Below are 13373 nucleotides of genomic sequence, written 5' to 3'. Positions count from 1 at the left end.
CAATCAACTTGATGTACCTGCATCTGTGGAATACCTGAATAGACAACAAATGTTCCCAAAACTGAGGCAGTGGACTTTGGGAGCAACTGTAGACTTGCGTTTGCTTTCTGCATCTAATTTGTTTCTGGTTTTATGTTTATCTTAGTTTAGTATTTAGAGCTTATCATCATCGGTAGATTTATTTTTTCCTTCCTTTTTTTTTTAAAAAAATATATTTTTTCCTTTTTCTCGTTTTGTGAGTGTGTATGTGTATGCTTTTTTGTGTGATTTTGTCTGTATAGCTTTGCTTTTACCATCTGTCCTAGGGTTCTGTCTGTCCTTTTTTTTTTTTGTATAGCTTTTAGCGCTTGTTACCATTGGTGGATTTGTTTTTCAGTTTGGTTGTTCTTTTTTTCTTTTTTCTTTTTTTTTTTTTTTTGCAGTACGTGGGCCTCTCACTCTCACTGTTGTGGCCTCTCCCGTTGCAGAGCACAGGCTCCGGACGCGCAGGCTCAGTGGCCAAGGCTCATGGGCCCAGCCACTCCGCAGCATGTGGGATCCACCCAGACAGGGGCACGAACCCGCGTCCCCTGCATCTGCAGGTGGACTCTCAACCACTGCACCACCAGGGAAGCCCTCTTTTTTTATTACTTTTTAATTTTAATAATTTTTTTTATTTTAATAACTTTATTTTACTTTATTCTTTCTTTTTTTTCCTCCCTTTTCTTCTGAGCCGAGTGGCTGACAGGCTCTTGGTGCTCCAGCAGGGTGTCAGGCCTGAGCCTCTGATGTGGGAGAGCCGAGTTCAGGACACTGTACCACCAGAGACTTCCCAGCTCCACATAATATCAAACGGCAAAAGCTATCCCAGAGATCTCCATCTCAACGCTAAGACCCAGCTTCACTCAACAACCAGCAAGCTACAGTGCTGGACATCCTATGCCAAACAGCTAGCAAGACAGGAACACAACCCCACCCATTGGCAGAGAGGCTGCCTAAAATCATAATAAGTTCACAGACACCCCAAAACACACTACCAGATGCAGTCCTGCCCACCAGAAAGACTAGGTCCAGTCTCATTCACCAGAACACAGGCACCAGTTCCCTCCACCAGGAAGCCTACATAACCCACTGAACCAACCCTACCTACTGGGGGCAGACACCAAAAACAATGGGAACTACAAACCTGCAGCCTGAGAAAAGGAGACCCCAAACACAGTAAGTTAAGCAAAATGAGAAGACAGAGAAACACACAGCAGATGAAGGAGCAAGGTAAAAACCCACCAGACCAAACAAATGAAGAGGAAATAGGCAGCCTACCTGAAAAAGTATTCAGAGTAATGATAGTAAAGATGATCCACAATCTTGGAAATAGAAGGAGAAAATAAAAGACAGGTTTAACAAGGAACTAGAAGAAATAAAGAATAAAATAAAAAAAAAAAAATAAAATAAAATAAAATAAAATAAAACAAACAATGATGAACAACACAATAAATGAAATAAAAAATTCCCTAGAAGGAATCAATAGCAGAATAACTGAGGCAGAAGAATGGATAAGTGACCTGGAAGATAAAAGAGTGGAAATAACTACTGCAGAGCAGAATAAAGAAAAAAGAACGAAAAGAATTGAGGACAGTCTCAGAGACCTCTGGGACAACATTAAACACACCAACATTCGAATTATAGGAGTCCCAGAAGAAGAAGAGAAAAAGAAAGGGACTGAGAAAATATTTGAAGAGATTATAGTTGTAAACTTCCCTAATATGGGAAAGGAAATAGTCAATCAAGTCCAGGAAGCACAGAGAGCCCCATACAGGACAAATCCAAGGAGAAACACGCCAAGACACATATTAATCATACTATCAAAAATTAAATACAAAGGAAAAATATTAAAAGCAGCAAAGGAAAAGCAACAAATAACATACAAGGGAATGCCCATAAGGTTAACAGCTGATCTTTCAGCAGAAACTCTGCAAGCCAGAGGGCAGTGGCAGGACATATTTAAAGTGATGAAAGGGAAAAACCTACATTAAGATTACTGTAGCCAGCAAGGATCTCATTCACATTCGATGGAGAAATTAAAACCTTTACAGACAAGCGAAAGCTAAGAGAATTCAGCACCACCAAACCAGCTTTACAACAAATGCTAAAGGAACTTCTCTAGGCAGGAAACACAGGAGAAGGAAAAGACCTACAATAACAAACCCAAAACAAATAAGAAAACGGTAACAGTAACATACATATCGATAACTACCTTAAATGTAAATGGATTAAATGCTCCAACCAAAAGACATAGACTGGCTGAATGGATACAAAAATAAGACCTGTGTACATACGCTGCCTACAAGAGACCCACGTCAGACCTAGGGACACATACAGACTGAAAGAGAGGGGATGGAAAAAGAGGCTAAACAATACATTACTAAATAACCAAGAGATCACTGAAGAAATCAAAGAGGAAATCAAAAAATACCTAGAAACAAATGACAGTCAAAACACGACGACCCAAAACCTATGGGATGTAGCAAAAGCAGTTCTAAGAGGGAAGTTTATAGCAATACAATCCTACCTCAAGACACAAGAAACATCTCAAATAAACAACCTAACCTTATACCTAAAGCAGTTAGAGAAAGAAGAACAAAAAAACCCCTAAAGTTAGCAAAAGGAAAGAAATCATAAAGATCAGATCAGAAATAAATAAAAAAGAAATGAAGGAAACAATAGCAAAGATCAATAAAACTAAAAGCTGGTTCTTTAAGAAGATAAACAAAATTATTAAACCATTAGCCAGTAGCATCAAGAAAAAAAGGGAGAAGACTCAAATCAGTAGAATTAGAAATGAAAAAGGAGAAGTAAAGACTGACACTGCAGAAATACAAATGATCATGAGAGATTACTACAAGCAAATCTGTGTCAATAAAATGGACAACCTGGAAGAAATGGACAAATTCTTAAAAAAGCACAACCTTCCGGGACTGAACTAGGAAGAAATAGAAAATATAAACAGACCAATCACAAGCACTGAAATTGAAACTGTGATTAAAAATCTTCCAACAAACAAAAGCTCAGGACCAGATGGCTTCACAGGCGAATTCTATTCAACATTTAGAAAAGAGCTAACACATATACTTCTCAAACTCTTCCAAAATATAGCAGAGGGAGGAACACTCCCAAACTCATTCTACGAGGCCACCATCACCCTGATACCAAAAGCAGACAAAGATGTCACAAGGAAAGAAAACTACAGGCCAATATTACTGATGAAGATAGATGCAAAAATTCTCAACAAAATACTAGCAAACAGAATCCAACAACACGTTAAAGGGATCATACACCGTGATCAAGTGGGGTTTATCCCAGGAATGCAAGGATTCTTCTATACACAAATCAATCAGTGTGATACACTGTATTAACAAACTTAAGGATAAAACCCATATGATCATCTCAATAGATGCAGAAAAAGCTACTGACAAAATTCAACACCCACTTATGATAAAAAAAACTCCAGAAAGTAGGCATAGAGGGAACTTACCTCAACATAATAAAGGCCATATATGACAAACCTACAGCCAGCATTGTTCTCAACGGTGAAAAACTGAAACCACTTCCACTAAGATAAGGAACAAGACAAGGTTGCCCACTCTCACCGCTATTATTCAACATAGTTTTGGAATTTTTAGCCAAAGCAATCAGAGAACAAAAAGAAATAAAAGGAACCCAAAACGTAAAAGAAGTAAAACTGTCACTGTTTGCAGATGACCTGATACCATACACAGAGAATCCTAAAGATGCTACCAGAAAACTACTAGAGCTAATCAATGAATTTGGTAAAGTTGCAGGATACAAAATTAATGCACAGAAATCTCTTGCATTCCTATACACTAATGATGAAAAATCTGAAAGAGGAATTAAGGAAACACTCTCATTTACCATTGCAACAAAAAGAATAAAATATCTAGGAATAAACCTACCTAAGGAGACAAAAGACCTATATGCAGAAAACTATAAGACACTGACGAAAGAAATTAAAGAAGATACAAACAGATGGAGAGATATACCATGATCTTGTATTGGAAGAATCAACATTGTGAAATGACTACACTACCCAAAGCAATCTACAGATTCAATGTAATCGCTATCAAACTACCAATGGCATTTTTCACAGAACTAGAACAAAAAATTTCACAATTTGTATGGAAAGACAAAAGACCCCGAACAGCCAAAGCAATCTTAAGAAAAACGGAGCTGGAGGAATCAAACTCCCTGACTTCAGACTATACTACAAAGCTACAGTACTGGCACAAAAACAGAAATATAGATCAATGGAACAGGACATAAAGCCCAGAGATAAACCCACGCACATATGGTCACCTTATCTTTGATAAATGAAGCAAGAATATACAATGGAGAAAAGACAGCCTCTTCAATAAGCGGTGCTGGGAAAACTGGACAGCTACATGTAAAAGAATGAAATTAGAACACTTCCTAACACCATACACAAAAATAAACTCAAAATGGATTAAAGACCTAAATGTAAGGCCAGACACTATCAAACCTTAGAGGAAAACATAGGCAGAACACTCTGTGGCATAAATCACAGCATGATCCTTTGTGACCCACCTCCTAGAGAAATGGAAATAAAACCAAAAATAAACGAATAGGACCTAATGAAACTTAAAAGCTTTTGCACAGCAAAGGAAACTATAAACAAGACGAAAAGACAACCCTTAGAATAGGAGAAAATATTTGCAAACGAAGTAACTGACAAAGGATTAATCTCCAAAATATACAAGCAGCTCATGCAGCTCAATATCAAAAAAACAAACAACCCATTCCAAAAATGGGCAGAAGACCTAAATAGTCCTTTCTCCAAAGAAGATATAGAGATCGCCAACAAACACATGAAAGGATGCTCAACATCACTAATCATTAGAGAAATGCAAATCAAAACTACAGTGAGGTATCACCTCACACCAGTCAGAATGGCCATCATCAAAAAATCTACAATAAGTGCTGTACAGGGTGCAGTGAAAAGGGAACCCTCCTACACTGTTGGTGGAAATGTAAATTGATACAGCCACTGTGGAGAACAGTACGGAGGTTCCTTAAAAAACTAAAAGTAGAACTACCATATGACCCAGCAATCCAACTACTGGGCATATACCCTGAGAAAACCATAACTCAAAAAGAGTCATGCACCACAATGTTCATTGCAGCACTATTTACAATAGCCAGGACATGGAAGCAACCTAAGTGTCCACTGACAGATGAATGGATAAAGATGTGGCACATATGTAATGGAATATTACTCAGCCACAAAAAGAAACGAAATTGAGTTATATGTAGTAAGGTGGATGGACGTAGAATCTGTCATACAGAGTGCAGTAAGTCAGAAAGAGAAAAACAAATACTGTATGCTACATATATGTGGAATTAAAAAAAAAAAAAAGAAAAGGTTCTGAAGAACCTATGGGCAGGACAGGAATAAAGACCCAGATGTAGAGAATGGACTTGAGGTCACGGGGAGGGGGAAGGGTAAGCTGGGACGAAGTGAGAGTGGCATTGACATATATACACTATCAAATGTAAAACAGATAGCTAGTGGGAAGCAGCCGCACAGCACAGGGAGATCAGCTGGGTGCTTTGTGACGACCTAGAGGGGTGGGATAGGGAGGGTGGGAGGGAGACGCAAGAGGGGGCGGATATGGGGATATATGTATACATATAGCTGATTCACTTTGTTATACAGCAGCAACTAACACAACAATGTAAAGCAATTATACTCCAATAAAGATGTTTAAAAAATACATTTATGTTTCTACAGGTTGTAAGGGATTATAAAATACATAAGGTGAAGGCAAAAATTCACTTTTCCTGACAACAGTCTAAGTCCTTGGATAATAATCATTGCTACTCTTTATGTATTACCTACTACAGTGTGCCAAATATTTACCCTTTTTCTAATCCACACAAGTGTGGCAAGGTATGAAACATCTAGTAAACAGCAAGTGTTTTCATGGAAGTGATTTCAATGTAAACAGGTGTGGGAGAGTTTAGGTTGAAGGTGGAAATGTAAATAATAGAAAAGCCTGGAGCACACACTTTCAGAGGAAGTGAAGCCATCCAGATTCTTAATCTAGACGTCATATTTTAAGGTATTAGTAATATTCAATATTTAAATTCAGTGTACTAAAATTTTTTTGTTTTTAGAAAACCTGTTATGTAATATTTAAAAATCAGGCGAATTGTCTTGAAAACATGTTTTTGTCCTTTCACATCCATCGCAAACATTATGAGAATTTTTCAAAATGGAAAACTACATAAGACATTAAACGTTAAATATTTACTGATGGGAATATAATAGATTCTTCTGCATATCAATTCTTCTACCAAATATCAATTTGCAACGCTCATTTATTTCTTTAATCATCATAAACCATTATAATTATCATGCAATAGTTTTTAAATGGAATTTCTATTTGTTGAGAAATCCATGGGCTGTATATGGGGGTGCAGCAAAATCATCTACATTAGGATTTTAAGTTAATTTTTATGGAGCTGAAATTCACATAACAAAATTAACTTTTAAAATAAACAATTCAGAGGGATTTAGAAAATCTATAATGTTGTACAACCACCTCTATCTAGTTTCAAAACATTTTCATCATCCCAGAAGGAAATACCACACCCAGTAAGCAGTTTTCCCCACTCCCCCAGTGATTGCAACCACCAGTCTGCTTTCTGTATTTTTGTATTTACCTATTCTGGATATTTCATATAAATATGGTACCTAAATATGGGCACAAAACAAGAAATCTAAATGATCATAAGCACATCAAGAATCATGAGAGACGGGAATTGGGGAAAGGGATAGGACAGATGTTGTTTAAAGGTACAAACTTTCAACAAGAGGCCTAAGAGATAAGTCCTAGAGCTCTAATGCATAGTGAACACAGACAACAATATTGTATTATCATCATCTAACTTGCAAAGAGACTAGAACTTAATTATTCCAACCACTAAAAAGAAATTATAATTAGGTAATTATACCTATAGGTATAGGTATATACCTATACCAATATATTGCAGAGGTGCTAATTATCAGTACAATGGCAATATTACAATGTATCAAATTAACCTGTTGTACACCTTAAATTTACACAATGTTTCATGTCAAATGTATTTCAATAATGATAATAAAAAAGAATCATGAGAGACACCATAAGATAACTGATTGGTTTTCTTCAAAAATGTAAATGCCATGAAAAACACTAAAGAACCAATGCAACCTAAAGAAGACCGAACAGATAGGACAACTAAATGCAAAACCTGATCCCCCAAAATGCCATCAAGGATATTACTGGGATAACTGGCAAAACTGGGAGATATACTGTAACTTACGTAAAAGTCTTGTATAATTTAAAATTTTCTGAGTTCGATAACCATATGTAAGAGGTATCCTTTTCTGAAAATACACAGTGAAGTATTAAGGGGCCAAGAAGTATGATGTATACAACCACGTCTTTCAAATTATTTCAAAATAAATGCTGAAAAGGCAGAAATTGAAAGTGCAGCCCTGATCATGTTTGTGTGGTTCTTCCAGGAGAGAAAGCATTATTTATCACAATTAAAACTTTGGTACCAAAAGACTGGATTAGTATTGCAGCATATTGGTGAGGTAGGAAAATCTACAACAGTATGGAATACCTTTTACTTTATTTAAAATCAAAGACTATCTGAGAAAAATACACTTTGCAATTAGTACTTGTGGTGTAATAAGAAATATATTTGGGCTTGGTCCCCAGATCTTGTACAGAGTTCCTAAAAACTGCTGGAATTTCTTGAGTGACAGGAGTATCTTTTGCTATTCATAAGCAGCCCCTTTTGATCAGACCTGAGTTTATGCTAATGAGGTGACTTAGGGTGAGGCCACTACAGAACCTCGGTCACCAGAAAGACCAAGTGATTATTAGAGAGTGGGAACTTTCAGTACCACTCCAGTTCCCCTGGGAAAGGGGGTGGGAACGATGGCGATTAAGATCCATAAAAACTTTTGAACAAGGAGAGTTGATGAACTTTCAGGTTGGTGAACACATCTAGGTGCTGGGGGGTGGCAAGAGCAGAGGGCAAGGATGCGCCATGCCCTGCCCGACCCCACCCCCAATACCTAGTCCTATGTGTCTTTTCCATCTGTTCCTGAGTTGTATCCTTTTATAAGAAACCGGTAAATATAAGTAAAGTGTCTCCCTGAGTTCTGTGAGCCATTACAGCAAATGATCTAACCTGAGTAAGGGGTTGTGGGAAGCCCTGATTTACAGCTGGTTGGTAAGGATAGGTCAAAACCTGGGGCTTGCGATTGGCATCTGAAGTGGGGGCAGTCTTTCCGGGCTGAGTCCCTAACTTGTGGGATCCGAAGTTACCACCAGGTAGACAGTGTTAGAATTAAGTTGTAGCACACCCCGTCAGTGTCTGCCTAGAGCTGGAGAACTCCTGGGTGTGGGGAAAAAACACATTTGGTGGCCAGAAGAGTTGAGTCTGTGAGTAGGAAGGAAGTTTTTCCCTTCAGTAGTTAACTTAAGATCAGCATTCTGACATATAAAATCTTCTATTTTCAGCTCCTGGCTAAAATTTCGCTTCTATCAAATACTGAATTTAGTCTGTAAAATAAAGATTACCTGTTAAATCTACCTCATAGGTAACTATAATGATCAAATGAGAGAATAGATGCAGAAAAGTATTAAAGACTTAAAGAGTAAAGTGTTACAGCACTCAAATGATTACTTTATGACTAAGTGATAGAGAGTAAAATAAAATATAAAAGTAATTTTAATAGTGTCTTTAAAACAAGTAGGCATAGTTAAAAAACTTAAGGAGAAAAACCAATCTCTGCCAAAAATAGAACCAAGGACTAAGGAGAGAGACAGACAGACAGACAGCAGGCTTAATAGCAGCTGGAGGCAACTGGACAAAATGGGGAAAACCCACACCTAACTCCTCATGTTATACAGACAGGATGGAGGAACTGTAAAAATGAATGAAGTAAAAACAGGAAACAAAATAAGGTGGGGCTTCCCATTTTGAACAAATATGAAAACTCAAGCTGCTTACTTGAGCTTCCTGGCTATTGAGGTATGCCTGTGGTTTCTCCCTCTGGTGTGTCATTCATCCTGCCTTGCCCTGGGGGTTAGTGAATTTACTCTCTGGGTGGTGTTTATAAACTGGACTGGGACTGAAACTGCTAGGCCACTGACTGCTGGAGAATACTCTCCCTGGCCCCCTAGCTGGGGGGCAGAAAGCAGAAGTTCAATGTAATAGAGACCAAAATTAGAGAGAGGTCATGACTAGGTACAGTGAGCACAAGCTCTGCAGTCAGTCTGAATCTGGACGCAGCTAATTACCAGCTTGGAATCAGTTATGTCACCCAGTCATTCCCAAATGGTCTCTGAATTGGTGTCTGTCTGAGACACGTTTTTCACTAGTCTATAACCAAATGAGAAAAACTAGGACAACGTAGTATTGAAATAGGAGGGAAGGGGGCAGGGCACAACCTTTGAAAGAATGACATAGCCCAAGGACGTGACATAAGCAGATTAGAACCAAATGGGTCCAAGATGGCAGACAGGACGACTTCCACTAGACCTTGAGCCCCAGTAAAAGTTCATTCTAACTTAGCATCAGCAAGCTAAATGACATTTAGCATCAGCAAGCTAAATGACAAACCCACAGGTGCCATGACAGTTCCAAGGCTACCATAAGGATCAAAAAGTGGGCGGTGGCCCAATTCCTGGAAATTCCCACCCCTTCCTGAAACAGCTGGAATACTCCTCCCACTCATTAGTCTATGAAATTACCCACCACTATAAAAACTGACAACCCCATACCCTGGTGCCTTTCTCACCTTCTGAGATGGCCCACACTCTGTTTGTTGAGTGCATTTCTCCCAAGGCGTCTCGCCTTCTGAGACGGCCCACACTCCCTCTGCAGAGTGTGTCTCTCTCTAAATAAATCCATTTCTTACCTATCACTTTGTCTCTCACTGAATTCTTTCTGCGATGAGACATCAGGAACCTGAGCTTCATTAAGTCCTGAAACCAGGTGTGTGATCTCAGTTGGAAGACTGTGGGTTTTCCCTGGGTTCGAGTCCTGGCCTCGTGGGTTCAAGTCCCAATCTGGCTTTTGGCCAGGTTTGAGTCCCGGCCATGTGGGTTCAAGTTCCAATCTGAGGTGCATGGTTTCAGTATAGTTTTTTTTTTTTTATAACTATATGACTTTTGCAATGAAATATTCAAGTAACGCATGCAGTTATTTTTATTTTATTTTATTTTATTTTTTTGCGGTACGCGGGCCTCTCACCGTTGTGGCCTCTCCCGTTGCGGAGCACTCTCAACCACTGCACCACCAGGGAAGCCCCAGTATAGTTTTTCATAATACTAAATTTATTGTCTTCGTTTTCATGTTGTAATTATCTTCCTCCCTTTTTGGTGGTAAAAATTTTTTTTTGTTGTTTTGAAAGGATGGGGATGGTAGATTGTAGTAGTTTTGTTGTTGTTTGTTTGTTTGTTTGCGGTACGCGAGCCTCTCACTGCTGTGGCCTCTCCCGTTGCGGAGTACAGGCTCCGGACGCGCAGGCTCAGCGGCCATGGCTCACGGGCCCAGCCGCTCTGCGGCATGTGGAATCTTCCCGGACTGGGGCACGAACCCATGTCCCCTGCATCGGCAGGCGGACTCTCAACCACTGCGTCACCAGGGAAGCCCTATGCCTAACTTTTAATTCTTTATAGCTACCATAAAAGAATCAGATAACAGATTATAAATCATTGCTCACAGTTGACTATTTAAAGGTCCACTATTAGAAGATAACGCTAAACATTTTTCCTTTATTTCTGCAAACCATGTAACATAACTCAAATAGTTATAGTGGTTACACAATATATATTTACCTATCATTTGTGTAACTACTATAGTGTGTGTATATATATGTGTATACACACACGCGCACACACACAGCTGTGTATGTGGGGGTGTTGTAAGGTAATGACTGTTTCTTCTCTAATTTCCAGAATGCTTGGCAACTAAAGATCAAAACTTAGGAGCACAACACTGCACTTAGCTTTACAGCATGAACAGTGCTTAAGGAGCATACAAGCTTAAGAGGAGGCTGGAGTTATTAAGTTAGATTGCCTGAGTTCGAATCCAGGCTTTGCCACGTAAAACCTGTGATTTTGGGTAAGTTACTTAGCCTTTCTAATTTTCATTTGTAACCTGAAGATAATAAAGAGTACCAACTTCAGGGCATTACTTTGAGATAATTCTTGCAGAAAACAGCACTCGGCTCCTGATTAACAATTAATACGTGCTTCCATGTTATCAGTTGCAACACTAAAAGAAATAACAGTGCTATCAACTGTTTTGTTTTGAAGTGACTGCCACAAACATTAAGAAGGTAAATCAAACAGATATGCGATAACACGTTTTGTAAGGAAGCACTTCTGTTGAGGTCTGTTATTTTGATTAAGCTTCTTCTCACCAAACGGCAACGGAAATTTTCTAGAATTATCTTCGGGACCAAGAAAGTCAAATCCGGGACCTCAGTGTAACACCACACAAGCATAAATGGGTATCACCAGCGTCAAAGAAACACCTGCCAATCCTGGTCCACAGATGTCATTTCACATGAATGGACAGAACCGTTCCAATCTTAGAACTTTCTAGCCTGCAACAAACGTCCTTTAAAGCAAGGAACAATCACAACACACAAACAAAATGCCTAAGTCCTGCCATTAATTCACCCCTGCAGAAAAAGAGAACTATTAGATAAAAGGATTTGGAGCGACAAAATCGGTCTTTAAGGGGCGCGGGAGTAAACGGTATAAGAGATGCTCCTGTTAAGGAAGCCGCAGGGCCTTACTCCAGGTTGGGAAGGGGGGGCGCCCTGGGACGAGCGAGTCTCGACCGGGAAGTCGCGTTCCCAAACCGTGCGCCAGGGAAGAGCCGCCCACGGTCAAACAGGGGGTGGCGAGACCCCACCGTTCCCCACGGTCTCAGCCGGGACTCGACGAACCCCTTCCCTTCACCCCGCCCTCCCATCCGCCAAGCTGGGACCCTGAGGGCCGCACGCGCGGAGGCCGGCGGCGGGTCCGCGCTCGGCTCCCCGGGCCGGGGTGAGGAGGCCGGCGCCCGGTCCCATCCCGGAACTCCCGCCCGGGCCCCGCCGCGGCAGGCCGCCCGCAGCTGCGAGCCGTGCGGAGCCTTACCCGACGTCTAGCCAGGCGACAGGTGGTGCTGCCTGCGGAGAGGCCGCGGTCCCGCAGCCCACCCAGACGATGCTCAGCTCCGGCCGAGTTCGGCCCCCCCCTTCTCGAGGCTTTCCGGAGCCGGCTCCAGGTCAGGATCGGAATGGCTGGGTCGGATGGATAATAGCCGAGGCAGCCAGTAAATCCGCGTACTGAGAAGAGGGAACAGGGAGTACAGCCGGCGCGGCCCCATGGGGGGAGACTGACGGGCGCGCAGACCAATACGGAGGCAGGAAGCCAGCCTTGAGGGGCGGGGCTCCGCTTTGAGGTTTCGCGACTGGCGCACCCGCGTTCCAGCCTCCCAGTACCTTCCTCTGTTTGGTGGGTAGAGGTTATCATTTAGGGCCAGGTGCATGCCCTTAAGGGCCCGACCCCAAGGAGTGAGAGAGGGGTCGTGTAGGGTGGGGGGAGTCCGGATATAAGACGAATACCGCCGCCCCACGAAAAGACCTGGGGCTGGCTACCGCAGACTTCGCCTTCCCGCGGCTGGCGGTATGGTTGGGGGTGATGGCTGCGTTTTCGCGCGAGAAGAGGCTCTGCGCAGGCGCGGGCGAGGCCGGGAATGGGGTGGGGTGGGGCGTGTCGACGGGTACCAGTCTCCGATCCCGAGAAGAGAGGAAGGCTGGGACTTTGGGTCGGTTCTGGACAGCCAGTGGAGGCAGGGAGAGGATTGCAGAGAATTAAGAGCGGGATACACGCCAGGAGAATGGAGAAGCAGAAGAGGGAGGACCCAGGAAATGCGAAGCCTCCGCACTTGAGGAACGCTTTATGTTTCTGAGCAGTTTTTGTCTAAGAGTTGCTCTTCTGCCGAAGTCTTTGCTACTCTTCACGGTTGCTGACACACTTTGGCCTGCAGGGAATTTACTAATGATCCCTACAATCACAGTCACCGTAAATAGATATTCAATGTTCCCTTTCAGAAAAGCACTGGAACCCTAAATTGTCATCTTGAAAGCTGCAGGACCATACCTTAATACATCTATACTCACCCACGGTTATGATATTGGAGGATATTTCTTCATTCTTATTTCAGAAAATGTTATCACCCAAAATTCTTTACTGTAGTCGGGTTCGTGTGCTTTTAAAGTATAATAATAATAG

At 41.3% G+C, this 13373-nt stretch overlaps 1 protein-coding gene across 1 annotated transcript in view; it reads right to left on the bottom strand.

Moving 5' to 3' along the window:
* The window catches only part of ME2 (malic enzyme 2), a 54241-nt gene extending 41783 nt beyond the window's left edge, over positions 1–12458 (bottom strand). Inside the window, exon 1 of the mRNA XM_060029074.1 lies at positions 12234–12458. The gene's annotated coding sequence lies outside the window, so the exon portion shown is untranslated. The remainder of the gene's footprint in view (positions 1–12233) is intronic.
* Positions 12459–13373: the final 915 nt, after the last annotated feature.

Source organism: Delphinus delphis, chromosome 13 (assembly GCF_949987515.2).
Source record: "Delphinus delphis chromosome 13, mDelDel1.2, whole genome shotgun sequence".
NCBI classification, from domain to species: domain Eukaryota; kingdom Metazoa; phylum Chordata; class Mammalia; order Artiodactyla; family Delphinidae; genus Delphinus; species Delphinus delphis.
The sequence above is the reverse complement of the archived record's forward strand: the minus strand, read 5'-3'. Positions and strand labels throughout refer to the sequence as shown.